At 45.0% G+C, this 17,707-nt stretch overlaps 1 long non-coding RNA gene across 1 annotated transcript; it reads right to left on the bottom strand.

Annotated features, from left to right (window-relative positions):
• Positions 1-4,794: 4,794 nt before the first annotated feature.
• Positions 4,795-9,051, bottom strand: LOC120405341. The gene is made up of 3 exons (XR_005598514.1): positions 9,037-9,051; positions 5,198-5,279; positions 4,795-4,859 (listed from the first exon to the last, which is right to left on the bottom strand). It is a non-coding gene; the product is annotated as an uncharacterized LOC120405341 (long non-coding RNA).
• Between the last annotated feature and the right edge of the window lie 8,656 nt (positions 9,052-17,707).

The following is a 17,707-nucleotide window of genomic DNA, read 5'->3' on the forward strand; positions in this document are numbered from 1 at the left end:
CTCTCCTCTTTGATCAGCGCTTCAGTCGCTTTGGTGGTGATGTCTGTAGATATAGGTGAAAGAGAGAGGAAGAGCATGGCAAACATCTGTCCCTTTATGTTCTTCCTCCCCTCTTGGCTTTGCCCACCCCACCCCACCCCGTTCAGGGTCAGGTGAACATTACCTCATCTTAGTCCCTGATTGATCCAGGGAAGGGGGGTGACTCACTCGAGAGTCCAACAGATCCTTTGTTGCTGCCTAGGGCAGTATCCTTTGTTCCTGTGAGGCTGGGCTGGGTTTGTCCCATACATGCCCTGATGAGGTGTGAACTGCCTCTCTGCTCCTGGAGAGTTTTGCCTGGATTTATTTTAAGCCATGAGGATACATTTTCAGCCTCATAACTATATACCTGTAATTACAATCTATAACATTATTATAACATTACTATAATAACAATGCTCAGTGCATCATGAGCCTTCCGAAGACACCCAACATGACAAACTTTGCATTGGATACTACACAATCATAAGGATGAACATGGGGCTGCAAGGTGTTCCCATGAGATACACTGTCACAGTATCATTACCCCCAGTTTACATCAAGGACATCAGAATTTGACATTTTAAAACAGAACAATTTTTGAGTTCTCTACGTGTCTAAAAAGCTTCTGAAAATGTTTTCCTGAGCAAATCCTTTATGGACCGGCTGACAACTCAAGAACAGTTGGACAGATTTCATTTCCACAGGCCTTATCACCATTTAGGTGAAGGGTAAGCTTGGGATGTTTCAGCCCAAAGGATATATTTACTCCCAGAAAACAAACATTTGAGAACAAACATAGGCTAAGGACTGCTGTTGTGATATTACTGTAGAATTGCCCTTGACAGGAAAACCCTGGCTGAACCAGTTGCTTGTTCTTATTACACCCTTCAAATGCAAACAATCACTATTTCAGAGAAGGGAAAAAAAAGTGCTCTGGGTCTGTCTGATTTCAGCACTGAAAGAGAACAAAGTGTTTCACTTAACCATGTTAAACTTATTTATTAGAATATGGGTGTGAGACAAATTCTCCTTTTAGTGAAACCAGTGTAAATCCAGGGTCATTCCATTGCCATAATTGGAGATACTTTGGAATCACCGCAATGTAACTGAAAACAGAAATTGTCCCCAGAAGTGTAATGATTTTAATTAATTAAAAACCATTTTAAACTTCTTTCATGATTAATGCATTTTGATATTCACAGATTTCATTGAGTTATGTATGATTGATGATAAGAATCTAGAACAATGGATACTGGAAATTAAACACTGAGCACTAGTTAGTATTTTAACTGAAAATAAAGCCAATAGCTCCTACATAATCAAGATTCTTCAGGTAAGCTTCTGTCCTCTATTACACTTATGCAACCCTATTGTGGGACCTGCCCAGATATGTAACTGAGACTGAGGGTTTGTCTACACTGGCAAGTTTCTGCACCACAAGTTATACCACTTTTATTAAAATGCTTGAATTAAACCACTGTTGCGTGTCCACACTCTGCTCCTGGTGAGGCTGGCATGCATCCACATTAGCAGCTCTTGCAGCAGCAAAGACAGCAATGCACTGTGGTAGCTATCCCACTATGCAGCTGGCTGCAGGGTACTTTGGGAAGGGTTTGCAATGCCTCATGGGACAGGCACAATGTCACATGATGCAGGTTTCCCAATCCCGTTGTTCCATGGGCATTCTACTACATTGCCAGCTGCTTTTCAAATGAAGTCGGGTGTGTGTGTGTGTGTAATGGAGTGAGTGTGTGTATGGAGGTGGGAGAGAGACAGTGTGTTTTGGGAAACAGAGTGTGTCAGCATGCTGTCTTTTAAGTGCAGACAGCGACAGGAAGCAACGAGTCCTGAGGCAGGGGTGTCGGGGACTCTAACCCCAACAGCGAAGTTCGTTGTCTGACCGCAGAGTTACAGACAACACCAGCAAGGTCCAAAACAAAAGCTCTTTATTGACAAGTGCACGTGTCAGTAAAAAACTGCTCGTATCCGAAGAGAACCAGCCCCCTCTTTACAGCTAGTATTAACTTATATAGACAGTTTTATTACGTCATAAATTATTCACTTCACACAACCCATATCCCACCCCCTTTTGGTTAGTAACAAACCCTAATAACAAAGCACATCTGTCTTTCTTTATAATGTAAGCAAGTTGTGATGCCCCAGCAACTTTCTTATCAGCATAGTTGCCAAGCACCAGACACTGGAAGACAGGAGTTAACGCAGCTGGTAACTTGAGGAATGCACCTCCCTTTCGTATCTCACTTTTTCCCAGGGCTTTATGAAACATGCTGACTTCAGTCAGATTGGCACAACTGGTTTTGTGCTACATCTTTATTCAGGCCTAACAGGGGGAGGGGGAAACCCCGATATCAGCCCTTGTCTCCCTCCTTGAGCTCTCTGCACAGCAATCGCTCTCTCTCTCTACTAAACCCAGGGTTGTGAGTTCAATCCTTGAAGGGGCCATTTAGGGTACTGGGGTAAAAATATGTCTGGGGATTGGTCCTGCTTTGAGCAGGGGTTGGACTAGATGACCTCCTGAGGTCCCTTCCAACCTTGATATTCTATGATTCTATGACTCTGCCTCTGTGGTCAATAGCATGAGCATTTCACATTAATGGTTTGCGTTGTGTCCCGGAGCAGATCAGCACAGCTCATAAGGGCTGTCAGAAACGGTGCTTTGAAAGGGGAGGGGCGCATGACTCCAGGGCTGCTGAGTTCAAAACAAGGAGCAGAGCAGTCATTTGAGGCATTATGGGACAGCTCCAGAGTCCAATTACAGCATAGAAAGCAATCAAGTGTTCACACTGGCAATAGAGCGCTGGAGCCTTTGTGCAAATAGCCTTACGACTCTCGTCAAGGTGTGTTTTTTGTAGCGCTGCAACTGAGGAGTTTCTGCGCACAAAGTGACTTGGCAGTGTGTACACGTATGCAGTTTGAGCGCAAAAAGCTTCTTTACTGTGCAGAAACTTGCCAATGTAGACGACCCCTGATTCTCTCCTGCTTTGCACTTTGTGTTATGCCTGTGAAAAGTGACTATAAAACTACCAGATCAGAACAGTTTGGAAGGTTTCCTGGCTTCAGGCAGAGAAGCTAAGAGCAGAGAGTCAGATTCACCATTTTGTGTCAAGCTAGGTTTGTGTCTGCTCTGAGTTGCTGTATCAGTGCAAATCACCAAGGATAACAGTGAATCAGGCCTTTAATGAAAACTTAGGTTCAGCAGAAGTTGATGGTATTTTCCTGGGAAAGTTTCCTATGCATTCTTAGTGACTAGACAAATGGACTTTTCAAGCTCACTCAAAGCATTTCATCTTCAAACTGCTCAGCTACTATTTACTCTTGGTAAATATTATAATTCCTAGTTTATAGATGGAGAAACTGAGGCAGAGTTGTCAAGTGACTTGCTCAAGGTCACACAGTAAATCAGTGGCTCAGGCAAATTGGAACTTGAACTCTTGGCTCCCAGTCTTGTCTTCAATTTACTAGACTGCATCTAATTTTCCACTTTTCCTCGTCACTGTGTCTAACTAGTAATAAAGGCCCAGATCCTCAAAGGCCCAGATTTAGGCTTCCAACTTCCATTAATTTCAGTAGAAGTTAGGGGCCTAAGTACCTTTGTGAAACTGGGCAAACGTGCCTGTATTGCTGTGCAAAATTTGATACTATTTCTAATCTGATATTAAAATTTTAGCTAACCAGTATCAATGCTTCTCGTCAATTTTTAAATTAGAACTGTCTTTAATTTAAATAGAGTGCTTTCTAAGCTCTGTCTTTAATAAGACCATTAAAAAAAAATAATACCAGTCCTGGTATTTAACAAAAGAGCCCAAAAATTGTTCTCCTTGTCTTCTCAGGTCCTCCTAACCTGCTTGTGGTGCCATATTCTAAGTAAATAAATTGCTGCTTCATCATGTAGGTCATTGAAAGGTTTGCAACGTTCATAACTGTTTAGAATTAATGTTTATTTCAGCTCAATCCTACATACTTAACTGCATTAAGAGTGTAAAACTACCAGATCCGAACAGTTGGGCGTGATTCTTTTCCCACTTACACTGATGGAACTTCACTCATTTCAATGGAGCTACTCCAGATTTAGGTCTGGTCTACACTACAGACATTGGTATAACTGTGTTGCTTGGGGTGCTTCTCCAGTTGACATAGCTACTGCCTCCTGAGGAAGTGGATTAACTACACCAATGGGAGAGCTCTCTCCCATCAGCATAGAGCATCTTCATTACAGTGCTACAGCAGCACTGCTGCTTCAGTGCAGCTGCACAAATGCAGCGTTTTAACTGTAGAGCTGCCCTTACTTAAGTGTGGGAGAAAGTTCAAGCCATAGAGTTGGACACAGGTGTAAATTGAGTGCACTGGTTGCCAGGGAGTGGAGAATCAGGCCCTCTGTTTTGAATGTGGTTGCAGAGGTGTAAGATAAGAGTTTAGCCCTGCATTTGGAACGTAACAATTCTGCTGCTGATGCACAATGTGGAATAGAACCATCTCACATGCCCACTGCTATCAGTCTCTGCAGTGTCACTAAGAGTAAAAAAGAGTTTAAAAAATGTGTTTCTGATGTGAGCAGATATGACTGTGAATACAGACAGGGGCCTCGAGTCTCCTGTCACTGGATCCAGGCTGTTTAAAACACTTTGGTTTTTGTTAGTTAACTATTTAATTCAAATTCTTGAAAATCAGCTGGGAGGAAATATGTCTTTATTAAACATTCAACACCCTTCTCTCTTCTCTTCCCCCTTCAATTAAAGGCTGAGAAATCTCCATCTCCAGTTTTCTGGTCTTGTTAAGGAGTCTTCCAACAACAACAAGGAAGACAAGTCTTCTAATTTCTGAGGTAAAAAATAGAGGGGCAGATTTTAAAAAAGAAACCCTCTCGGGCCCTCTTTATCCCTCCTAAAGGAATAACAAAATGGCAAAAGCTCAATTTTGTTTTCTGTTGTGGGTCCCCTTTAAGTTCCAGATTTCTCCTTCCCATAAAATATTCCTGCCTGTTATTTTACCCCAAATCCTTCTGGTGCTGCGGATAGCACATTATTTTGCTCCCCATATTTCAATGCACTCCTTCCCCTGGTCAAGATAGTCTTTTTTTCCCCACTGGGACATATTACAGTTTCTTGCATCATGTGCTATTTAAAGGGGGTTCAATCAGAAAAATATATTTAATTACCTTTTTTGAGAAGTTGACAGATATTAGAGCCTACAATTCTGACAGAGACCGGGTCTTCAGCCAGCAATCTAGATCCATGACCCTAATAGCTCATGAAATCAAGAACAGTAGTGTCAGAGCCATCAGAAGTTACGATATTAACTCTTTCCTTTTCAAGGAATGGGGTTCGGAACACATAGGTCTCTAGGATTTCCTTTCTGTGATTCCCCAGCTGTAATGCTCACCTCTGTGCAGTATCTCTTGCCCTAATCTTCAGTCATATTCCCATTGTCACCAACTGCAACTATCCCTGATGGGATATTTAGCCCAGACACTCCCTTATGGATTTAAATTGTACACTTTGGCCCCATATGTACTACAACTATAACTGGGTCATGGGGCCTGGCTACTGCACACATGCCCCTTGATCAAGTTATTATAATCCAGACCAAAAACACATTAAGATGGAGGCAATGTTGAGAGTACGTTTCAGTAATTTAGGGTAAAACGCATTAAAGGGGTTTTGGAATTATCTCAAAATAAGCATTATAAATTGAGGAAATTGAAAGGCGAGGTTAAATTTAAAAGAAATCTAAATGTTAATGTAACCTAGTTCGCAGTCACTGACTAGTGGGTTATAAATGCACAGTTAGGGCACCCAAACAACCTTAACTCTGCACTGAAGTGACACCATGCAATAGTCATAAGATTATAATAAATTCCTTTTAAGGTTTGTAGTCCCAAATTAGATTAAACTGATGTTTGTAAAACACATTTGAGTTTATCTTCCTCTTGGTGTCAATACAGAGCAGATTTGTTTGAGTTCAATTCTATACCTTAACAAGCTTTTTTGGGGATAAGTCCAGCATCCCTTTGAAGTATTATACCCAAAGTTACTAATATGTTCTCACAACCCTTATATCCATCTTAATATTGTTTTTATCTGGGAATGTCTTTGTTGTTTTAATTTTTTTCTTAATGATTTAAAATGTCACATAAATAATAAATCCAAAGAAAATGTTAGTGTGATATGTCTAATGATCTGAAGATATGAAATATCATAGAATCATAGAATCGTAGGACTGGAAGGGACCTTGAGAGGCCATCTAGTCCAATCCCCTGCACTCATGGCAGGAATAAGTATTATCAAGACCAGGGGTTCTCAACCCTTTTCTTTCTGAGGCCTCCATCAACATGCTATAAAAACTCCAGGGCCCAGCCAGGAAGGTGGGAGACTTGGGGCTCCGGGCCCAGGGAGGGCTCTCATGCTTAGGCATACTTTGACTTTTATTTCTGGGGGGGAAGGGGCTGGCGGGGCTTGGGCCAGCTCCGCATGGCAGGGTCCACCTCCATGCCTTCACTCACCTCAGCAGACCACTGAGCTTGTCTAGGTTGTGTGTGGTGGGGGTTCAGCTCAAAAGGTTTGACAAATGCTCAGGGTACAGGGAGGAGGTAACTACGGGCTGTGTGCAGGCAGGGGGGTAGCTGGGGCTGTGTGCGGGCAGCGGGATAGCTAGGGCTGTGTGTGGGTCTGGGGGTAACTCAGGGTGGAGGTCACTAGGGGCTGTGTGCTGGCAGGGGGTAGCCCAGGGAGTAGGGAAGGGGGTAGCTAAGGGCTGTGTGAGGGCAGGGGGGATAGCTCAGAGTGCAGGGAGTGGGGTAGCTAGGGGCTGTGTGTGGGCAGTGGGGTAGCTCAGGGTGCAGGGACAGAGTAACTAGGGGCTGTGTGCCAGGAAGGCTCCCCTGTGGCCACTGCTCCCCAAGGGCTCTGCCGGGCACCGAGCCGGGTCATCCTGCCTGGGCAGCTCTTACCAGCTGCGTGAGCTGAAGAGCAGCCACAACCCCAGACACCAGCAGCAGGAGACAGAGCGATGCGGCTGCCCGCTCCATGGCACCAGCCAGAGCAGCAGCTGCCCACACTGCCCGACTCCAGCTTCTTGCCTCCAACCTGGCCACGGGGCGGGGCCTTGGGGGCGGGGAGAGGAGGAAGTGGGGTGGAGCTGCCCTTGGGAGTGCTCTGCTCTGGCACTGTGAGGAGGGGGAGCAACCAGCATTTGGGGCTTCCACCCCACAGCTCCCAGCTTTAGCCCCACAGTGCGGGGCACCGGGAGCTCAGGGTTTCAGCCCTGCAGCGGGGGGGCACCAAGGCTTAGGCTCTGGGTTCCAGCTGCAGGGTCCCACATCCTCCCTGAAAAGGCTCGAGGCCTCCCAGAGGGCTGCAAACCCCTGGTTGAGAACCACTGGTCTAGACCATCCCTGGCCGGTGTTAGTCTAACGTGCTCTTAAAAATCTCCAATGATGGGGATTCCACAACATTCCTAGGCAATTTAGTCCAGTGCTTAGCTACACTGACAGGAAGTTTTTCCTAATGTCCAACCTAAATCATCCTTGCTGCAATTTTTTTTTAATCTTTCCTCATAGGTCACGTTTTCTAGACCTTTAGTCATTTTTGTTGCTCTTCTCTGGACTTTTTCCAATTTGTCCACATCTTTCCTGAAATGTGGCACTCAGAACTGGACACAATACTCCAGTTGAGGCCTAATCAATGCAAAGTAGAGAAGAAGAATTACTTCTTGCTTACAACATTCCTACTAATACATCCCAGAATGATGTTTGCTTTTTTTTGCAAAACACTGTTGACTCATATTTAGCTTGTAATCCACTATGACCCCCAGATCCCTTTCTGCAGTACCAGGGCTGGCTCTAGGTTTTTTGCCGTGCCAAGCAAAACAAATTTTGCCTGCCCCCTGTCCCAGTCCTGGGCTCCCCGCCACCTCACCCCTCTGCTGCCCCAGCCCTGCCCCCCCATACCCCCTGCCGCCCCAGCGCTGGGCTTTCCCCTATCCCCCCCACTAGTGCCCTCCCTCCACCCCCCTGCCACCCCGCCCTGGGCACCCCCCTTACCCACCACCAGTGCCCCACACACACACCTCCTGCTGCCCCAGCCCTGGGCTCTCCCCCCCGCCACCTGCACCCTCCTTCCGCCGCAGCCCTGGGTCACTGGTAACTTGCTCCCAGGGCGGGTCATTCAGCAAGAATTTTGGATGTGCACAAAACACAGACAGGATTGGTTCCCATGTGGTTACAGAGCTGCAGTAAAGTAGAACAATTTTCAGCTTGTGTGATTGGAGGATATCTGGATGCATATTATAAGACTGTCCTCTATAAATGAGGAGACGTTGAGGTGCCTTTATTATTCTTTTGTTCCACTCTTTCTTTCTATGGGGAATTTGCCAATGCAATATCACTGTCTTCCTTTTAAACAAACAAACAAAAAGAAGGCAATGGCTGTTGAAAATAGCAATTCCAGTCCTAATAACCACTGGGAAGCATTTCTTGCTCAATTTTATCCTACTTTTTCTACAGCAAGTTACAATGGATCAGTATATTTGATTTGGGAGAAATTAAGTAACAGCTGCCCAAACTGAGCTTGAGCACTCCTGAATGTTGAGGTGTTCAGATCCGGAAGGCAGGTGCTGGATGTGTGTGGGGGGGGTGGGAGGCTGTGGGCTCCGTGCGGGAATACGGCAGCATGTATGCAGCAGTGTGTCTGGCGCTGTGCGGAGCCAGACACGCTGGTCTGAGTGGCACGATAAGGAGGCTGGGGGGTTGGAGAAGGGGTAGGGGATTCTTGGGGTGCAGTCAAGGGACAGGGAGTTGGGGGGTTGGATGGGTCAGAGGTTCGGGGGCAGTCAGGGTGGGGGTAGATGGGTCAGAGGTTCGGGGGCAGTCAGGGGACAGGCAGTGGTTGGATAGGCATGGGAGTCCCAGGGATTTGTCGGGGACAGGTAGGGGGTGGGGTCCTAGGGGGAAGTTGGGGGCAGGGGTCCCGGGAGGGGGTGATCAGGGGACATCCTTACCATTCACAGTGCAACTCTCCACTCACAGCACACTGCCACATGAGGTCCCCCTCCTTCTTTTCCAGTTAGTAGTGGCCAAGGGAATGCTGGGAAATGTAGTTCTTTCCCTGCTCCAGGGCTGGCTCTACAAGCAGGGAGCTAACCAAGGAACTACAGCTCCCAGAGCCCCCTGTTGGTTCTCAGCTCCCATGCTGGATCCCTGCCGCCCCTGTAAATGGGCTGCCCCAAGCAGGTGCTTGCTTTGCTGGTGCCTAGAGCAGCCCCTGCTCAGTACTCCTTCCTAGGTAGTCATTTCCCTTTTTGTATGTGTGCAACTGATTGTTCCTTCCTAAGTGGAGTATTTTGCATTGAATTATTGAATTATTGAAATTTCCTTAATTCAAATCCTTATTGAATTTCATCCTATTTACTTCAGACCATTTCTTCAGCTTGTTCAGATCATTTTGAATTTTAATCCTGTCCTCCAAAGCTCCCAGCTTGGTATTGTCCACAAAAAGTGCATTCTTTGTGCCATTATCTAAATCATTGATGAAGATGTTGAACAGACCCAGACCCAGAACTGATGCCTGTGGGATCCCACTCAATATGCCCTTCCTGCTTGAACCACTGATAACTACTCTCTGGGAATGGTTTCCCAACCAGTTATGCCCCCACTTTATAATAGCTCCATCTAGGTTCTATTTCTCTACTTTGTTTATGAGAAGGTCTCATATGGGTAGGTATTTCAAGCATCCATACTCTGTTGATGAAATCACAGATGAGATGGGCAGGCCATGTCACCAGAATGTCAGATGAGTGACTGTCAAAGAAGATCTTTTATGGTGAATTAAAAGAGGGAAAGTGCTCTCAGGGAGGCCAGAAGAAATATTTCAAAGACGCCCTCAAATTATCCTTGAGGGGTTTCAACATTGACCCAGACTTTTGGGAAGATCTTGCTCATGGTCATTCTACTTGGCAAAAATCTCATCCATACTGGAGCTACAGTCTATGAGCAGATGAGAACTACTGAGGCAGAGCAGAAGCGCCAGCAGCATAAATCTCACAACAGCAACATGTCCGCTGCTAATCAAGGAACCCATAGCGGCCTCTCTTGTTCAGTGTGCCACAGACAGTTCAAAACTCAAATTGGCCTGATCAGCCACTCACATGTCACAGAAACCAAACCCATCAGTGAATTCAAAGGACAAACAACATTTCCCTAGTTTGTTTATGAGAAGGTCATGTGAGACAGTATCAAAAGCCTTACTAAAGTCAAGATATACCACATCGACCACTTCCAGAAGGCATGTTACCCTGTCAAAGAAAGCTATTAGGTTGTTTTGACAGAATTTGTTCTTGACAAAGCCATGCTGACTGTTTTTATCACCTTAGTATCTTCTAGGTGTTTGCAAATTGATTGCTTAATTATTTGCTTCATTATCTTTTGAGTTATCAACCTTGAATCTTTAAAAAAAAATAGAGCCAGATTCCCAGTATACTCTGGCTGCTGTATGCCAGTCTGCAGCAGCACAAGCCTTAGAGTCTGGGAGAGACTGGGTCTGCAGCCAGCTACTTTCCTTAGCAGGGAAAGGGGTTTGGAGCACATGGGTCTCTAGGATTTCTCTTCTTCTTTAACTCCCCAGCTGTAATACTGCCATTTTGAGAAAAGGACCTTTACTAAGCAGCCTGTGACTTCAGTCTTGTTGAGAACAATAGGAGATAGTAGCCATTTTGAAAGTGTGCAATTCTTCATTGATTTCTCCTAAGAACACTATTCTTCAACCACTGGTGAAGGAGAAACTTCATTTGAATAATAATGGCCAAAATTACTCCAAATCCTTTTGTTTCCCTCTCATATATACCTATCATAGTGTCACAACTAGGTCAGGGATAGTCAGACCTAGTGGGAGTCGGGAGTCAGGCCAAGTCGGATACCAGCCAGTCAGAGTCTGAGACAGGCCGGAGGACAAACCAAGAGTCAGACATCAGGAGGCAGGCAGGGTACAGTTACTGGGAGGTCAAAATCCAAGATAGGCTGGAGGGTAAACCAAGAATCAGGAGGCAGGCAGGGTCAGAAGCTGAAGTCTGGGATCTCTCATGCACAGGGTCTGAAGCAAGACAGACAGGTAATCTGTTGTGTTGCTCAGACAACTCCCTGTCATGGCTTCCTGGTTTAAGTACCAGCCAATTAGTGGGCTGCAAGAACCTGCCACTCGGGTCCTGCTGGGTGGTACTTCCTGCTGGGCCCAGCCTCACAGGATCCTCCTGGGTGAGCCCAGCCTAAGCTCCTGGGGTGATTTGGAGACATCAGCAGCCCAGAACCCCCATGGTCCAAGTTTTAGCCCTGCAGGTTCTTACATCATCCCTTCTTTCAGGCCCCCCTTTGGGGTGGTGTTGGTCTAGACTTGTCTGTTTGAGCCTTGTGGAATTCTTCCAACAGGTCAGGGGCATGAACAGGGGAGGCCGCTTCCCAAGTAGGATTATAACCTTCCCAGTCCACCAGCTAGTACAGAAAGCCACACGTCTATCAGGAACCGAAAATGGTATGTGCTTCATATACCTCGTGACCCTGGATTTCAACTGGTGGAAGCAGGGATGTGATTCAGTCATGGAAGAGGTTCTCCACGTAAGGCTTCAGAATGGACACACGGAAAACTGAGTGTGAAACAGGGAATGTGTGTGAATGTAATCAGGTTAGTCTGCTGGCCTAGCAGGAAGGGTCCCAGGCATGGGTGGTCCAATTTGCGGGAGGGTTGTTTGGGTCTGAAGGTGTTTGGCAGTGAGCCATACCTTCTGGCCTACCATAAATATTGGTGTCAAGTATCAGAGGGGTAGCTGTGTTAGTCTGGATGTGTAAAAGCAGCAAAGAGTCCTGTGGTGCATCCGACAAAGTGGGTATTCACCCACGAAAGCTCATGTTCCAATACGTCTATTAGTCTATAAGGTGCCACAGGACTCTTTGCTGCTTTTACATAAATATTGGAGCTTTTTGCTGACAGTTCACATACCTCTTGTAAGTCTTCTTACGCTATTCTAAATGATTCATGAGTTCTTGAATCAGATACATCTGTTGGATCCAGTCGGTGGTGGCAGGATTCTGGTTGACCACTGGTAACACCAGGTGGAAATGGGGATAGAACCCATAATTAGTGAAAAAGGGGCTCCTACCTATATGGTCAATATTATTGTAGGAAAACTGCATATGGCAGGAGCATGGACCAATTGTTTTGATGACAGTTTACAAAGTACCTCAAGTACTGTTCCCGTACGTGGTTCACCCTGTGATGCTGTACAGCATATAAGTGACCATTTATAAGATTATTGATACCAATATTACAAAATTGAAATGAACCCTACAAGATATGTTATGTCAGGTATCAGTGGAAAAATTATGATTTGCCAAGTATGATGATCCTGTGTATATGTTTGTATCATCTTTGTATCATGTGTTAAAAACATGTGTGATATATCTGAATCTGTGCTGAGTTTCTGTGTGACACGCTGTCAGGGTTCCTTCCCCACTCTGAACTCTAGGGTACAGATGTGGGGACCCGCATGAAAGCCCCCTAAGCTTACTTCTACCAGCTTAGGTTAAAACCTGGTACGCTGCCACGACCAAGTGATTTAACAAGAAACAGGAAAAGGACCACTTGGAGTTCCTCTTCTGCCAAAATATCCCCCAAGCCTTTACACCCCATTTCCTGGGGAGGCTTGAGAATAATATCCTAACCAATTGATTACAAAGTGATCAAAGACACAAACCCCTGGGTCTTTGGACAATGGAAACCTCAGTCAGGTTCTTAAAAGAAGGATTTTATTAAAAAGAAAATGTAAAAATCATATCTGTAAAATCGGGATGGAAAATAACTTTACAGGGTAATCAGATTCAAAGAGCACAGAGGAACCCTCTCTAGCCTTAGTTTCAAAGTTACAACAAAACAGGGATAAACTTCCCTCTAGCAAAGGGAAAAATTCACAAATTGAGAAAACAAAGATAAACTAAGACGCCTTGCCTGGCTGTTACTTACAAGTTTGAAATATGAGAAACTTGTTCAGAAAGATTTGGAGAACATGGGTTGATGTCCAGTGCTTCTTAGTCCCAAGAGTGAACACCACCAAAAACAAAGAGCACAAACAAAAGCCTTTCCCCCCTCCCTCGAAGATCTGAAAGTATCTTGTCCCCTTATTGGGCCTTTGGGTCAGGTGTCAGCCAGGTTACCTGAGCTTCTTAACCCAGGTAAGAGGATTTTGGTGCCTCTGGCCAGGAAAGATTTTATAGTGTTGTATACAGGAGGGTTGTTACCCTTCTCTTTATAGTTATGACACACCCCCAGACAGATTGGCATCAGCATTATCTAGCCCAGCAGTTCTCAAACTGTGGGTCATGTGGGTCAGGACCCCAAAGTGGGTTGCTACCCCATTTTAATGAGGTTGCCAGGGTTAGCTTAGACTTTCTGGGGCCGAGGTCCAGAGCCAAAACCTGAGCCCCAGCACCCAGGGCTGAAGCCAAAGCCCAAGAACTTCAGCCCTGGGTGGTGGGGCTTATGTTACAGGCCCTCTGCCTGGGGCCAAAGCCCTTGAGCTTTGGCTTTGGCCTCCCTTGCTGGGCTGTGGGGCTTGGGCTTTGGCTTCCCCCCCCCCCCCCGCCCACACACACACACACATGGATCATCAGGTCTCAGGCAGCGTTGGTCCCCGCTCCTGGAGTCATGTAATAATTTTTGTTGTCAGAAGGGGGTTGTGGAGCAATGAAGCTTGAGAACCCCTGATCTAGCCAGTTTGATGGCCCATCAAGGGCAATCAGCTATACAATTAACCCACTGAAAGAAGCCAGGGGCTTCCCCTATGAGTCAGCAGGACATGTAGGGACATGGCGGTGGACAGGGGACTCTCATGTGCTGTGAGCTTGTGTTTTGGACAGAAGATGTACAAGCCACATGGCAGAGAATATAAAAAGGCAGTTGCATTTTCTCCATTTTGTCTTCAATCCTGCTTCTTACCTCTGGAGCAACTTCTCTACAAACTGAAGATGGTGTTGCCAGGAGGGCTTTGGCTTCCTCGACCACGGGATGCTGTTCAAGGAAGGACTGCTAGGCAAAGATGGCATTCACCTTTCAAGGAGGGGAAAGACCCTATTTGCACACAGACTGGTTAACCTAGTGAGGAGGGCTTTAAACTAGGTTTGACAGGGACAGGTGAGCAAAGCCCACAGGTAAGTGGGGAACATGGAGACCTGGGAGATGGGTCGGAAACAAGAGGGAGCATGGGCTATAATAGCAGAGAGAAAGGAGGGTCAGGGCAAAACTGGGAGGCAAGATCAAACCAGTATCTTAGATGCCTATATACAAATGCGAGAAGTATGGGTAATAAGCAGGAAGAACTGGAAGTGCTAATAAATAAATACAACTATGACATTGTTGGCATCACTGAAACTTGGTAGGATAATACACATGATTGGAATGTGGGTGTGGATGGGTACAGCTTGCTCAGGAAGGACAGACAGGGGAAAAAGGGAGGAGGTGTTGCCTTATATATTAAAAATGTACACACTTGGACTGAGGTGGAGATGGACAAAGGAGACGGAAGTGTTGAGAGTCTCTGGGTTAGGCTAAAAGGGGTAAAAAACAAGGGTGATGTCATGCTAGGAGTCTACTACAGGCCACCTAACCAGGTGGATGAGGTGGATGAGGCTTTTTTTAAACAACTAACAAAAACATCCAAAGCCTAGGATTTGGTGGTGATGGGGGACTTCAACTATCCAGATATATGTTGGGAAAATAACACTGCGGGGCACAGACTATCCAATAAGTTCTTGGACTGCATTGCAGACAACTTTTTATTTCAGAAGATTGAAAAAGCTACTAGGGGGGAAGCTGTTCTAGACCTGATTTTAACAAATAGGGAGGAACTCATTGAGAATTTGAAAGTAGAAGGTAGCTTGGGTGAAAGTGATCATGAAATCATAGAGTTTGCAATTCTAAGGAAGGGTAGAAGGGAGTACAGCAAAATAGAGACAATGGATTTCAGGAAGGCGGATTTTGGTAAGCTCAGAGAGCTGATAGATAAGGTCCCGTGAGAATCGAGACTGAGGGGAAAAACAACTGAGGAGATTTGGCACTTTTTCAAAGGGACACTATTAAGGGCCCAAAAGCAAGCTATTCTGCTGGGTAGGAAAGATAGAAAATGTGGCAAAAGACCACCTTGGCTTAACCACGAGATCTTGCATGATCTAAAAAATAAAAAGGAGTCATATAAAAATGAAAACTAGGACAGATTACAAAGGCTGAATATAGGCAAACAACACAGGAATGCAGGGGCAAGATTAGAAAGGCAAAGGCACAAAATGATCTCAAACTAGCTATGGGAATAACGGGAAACAAGAAGACTTTTTATCAATACATTAGAAGCAAGAGGAAGACCAAGGACAGGGTAGGCCCACTGCTCAGTGAGGAGGGAGAAACAGTAACAGGAAACTTGGAAATGGCAGAGATGCTTAATGACTTCTTTGTTTCGGTCTTCACTGAGAAGTCTGAAGGAATGCCTAACATAGTGAATGCTAATGGGAAGGGGGTAGGTTTAGAAGATAAAATAAAAAAAGAACAAGTTAAAAATCACTTAGAAAAGTTAGATGCCTGCAAGTCACCAGGGCCTGATGAAATGCATCCTAGAATACTCAAGGAGCTAATAGAAGAGGTATCTGAACCTCTAGCTATTATCTTTGGAAAATCATGGGAGTTGGGAGAGATTCCAGAAGACTGGAAAAGGGCAAATATAGTGCCCATCTATAAAAAGGGAAATAAAAACAACCCAGGAAACTACAGACCAGTTAGTTTAACTTCTGTGCCAGGGAAGATAATGGAGCAAGTAATTAAGGAAATCATCTGCAAACACTTGGAAGGTGGTAAGATGATAGGGAATAGCCAGCATGGATTTGTAAAGAACAAATCATGTCAAACCAATCTGATAGCTTTCTTTGATAGGATAACGAGTCTTGTGGATAAGGGAGAAGCGGTGGATGTGGTATACCTAGACTTTAGTAAGGCATTTGATACAGTCTTGCATGATATTCTTATCAATAACTAGGCAAATACAATTTAGATGGGGCTACTATAAGGTGGGTGCATAACTGGCTGGATAGCCGTACTTAGAGAGTAGTTATTAATGGTTCCCAATCCTGCTGGAAAGGTATAACAAGTGGGGTTCGCAGGGGTCTGTTTTGGGACCGGCTCTGTTCAATATCTTCATCAACGACTTAGAGGTTGGCAAAGAAGGTACGCTTATTAAGTTTGCAGATGATACCAAACTGGGAGGGATTGCAACTGCTTTGGAGGAGAGGGTCATAATTCAAAATGATCTGGACAAATTGGAGAAATGGTCGTAAACCGGATGAAGTTTAATAAAGACAAATGCAAAGTGCTCCGCTTAGGAAGGAACAATCAGTTTCACACATACAGAATGGGAAGAGACTGTCTAGGACGGAGTACGTCAGAAAGGGATCTAGGGGACCACAAGCTAAATATGAGTCAACAGTGTGATGCTGTTGCGAAAAAAGCAAACATGATTCTGGGATGCATTAACAGGTGTGTTGTGAGCAAGACATGAGAAGTCATTCTTCTGCTCTACTCTGCGCTGGTTAGGCCTCAACTGGAGTATTGTGTCCAGTTCTGGGCACCACATTTCAAGAAAGATGTGGAGAAATTGGAGAGGGTCCAGAGAAGAGCAACAAGAATGATTAAAGGTCTTGAGAATGTGACCTACGAAGGAAGGCTGAAATAATTGGGTTTGTTTAGTTTGGAAAAGAGAAGACTGAGAGGGGACATGATAGCAGTTTTCAGGTATCTAAAAAGGTGTCATCAGGAGGAGGGAGAAAACTTGTTCTCCTTCCCCTCTAAGGATAGAACAAGAAGCAATGGGCTTAAACTGCAGCAATGGAGGTTTAGGTTGGACATCAGGAAAAAGTTCCTAACTGTCAGGGTGGTTAAACACTGGAATAAATTGCCTAGGGAGGTTGTGGAATCTCCAGTTCTGGAGATATTTAAGAGCAGGTTAGATAAATGTCTATCAGGGATGGTCTAGACAGTATTTGGTCCTGCCATGAGGGCAGGGGACTGGACTCGATGACCTCTCGAGGTCCCTTCCAGTCCTAGAGTCTATGAATCTATGAATCTATGAAACATTCAGCAAAGGACTGACAGACCCATCCAAGCTTTTGATGTGTTACGGGGGACTCTACAAGCCAGAAAACTCACAAATGCACCTAAGAACCTGATATATGGATTCTGACGTCTTATGTATGTATCAGATTGCTTTGACCATTTTACAACTCTCCTCTTGTTCTTTTCTTTTCTAATAAACCTTTAGTTTTAGACACTAAAGGATTGGCTGGCAGCATGATATTTTGGGTAAGATCCAAACTAATATTGATCTGGTAATGCGACTGTCCCTTTGGGGTCAAAAGAACATTTTGTATAGTGAGCAGAGTTTTTAAATAACTTCTCACTTTACTGGACCTATGTGCTAGTTGGGAGCCGGAGAACTGGAATGAAATAAAGTGGGCTGTGGGATTTCTTTTTTCAGGTTCTTGATAACCAGTGTGGGAGATCAGGAGCACAGTTTATGACTGGTTGGTGAATTTAACTTCAGTGTTAACCTCCAGTTTTGGAAGCATCTGCTTTCCTTTTGCAGCTTGCCC

The sequence above is a fragment of the Mauremys reevesii genome, linkage group 1 (genome assembly GCF_016161935.1).
Source record: "Mauremys reevesii isolate NIE-2019 linkage group 1, ASM1616193v1, whole genome shotgun sequence".
NCBI lineage: Eukaryota > Metazoa > Chordata > Testudines > Geoemydidae > Mauremys > Mauremys reevesii.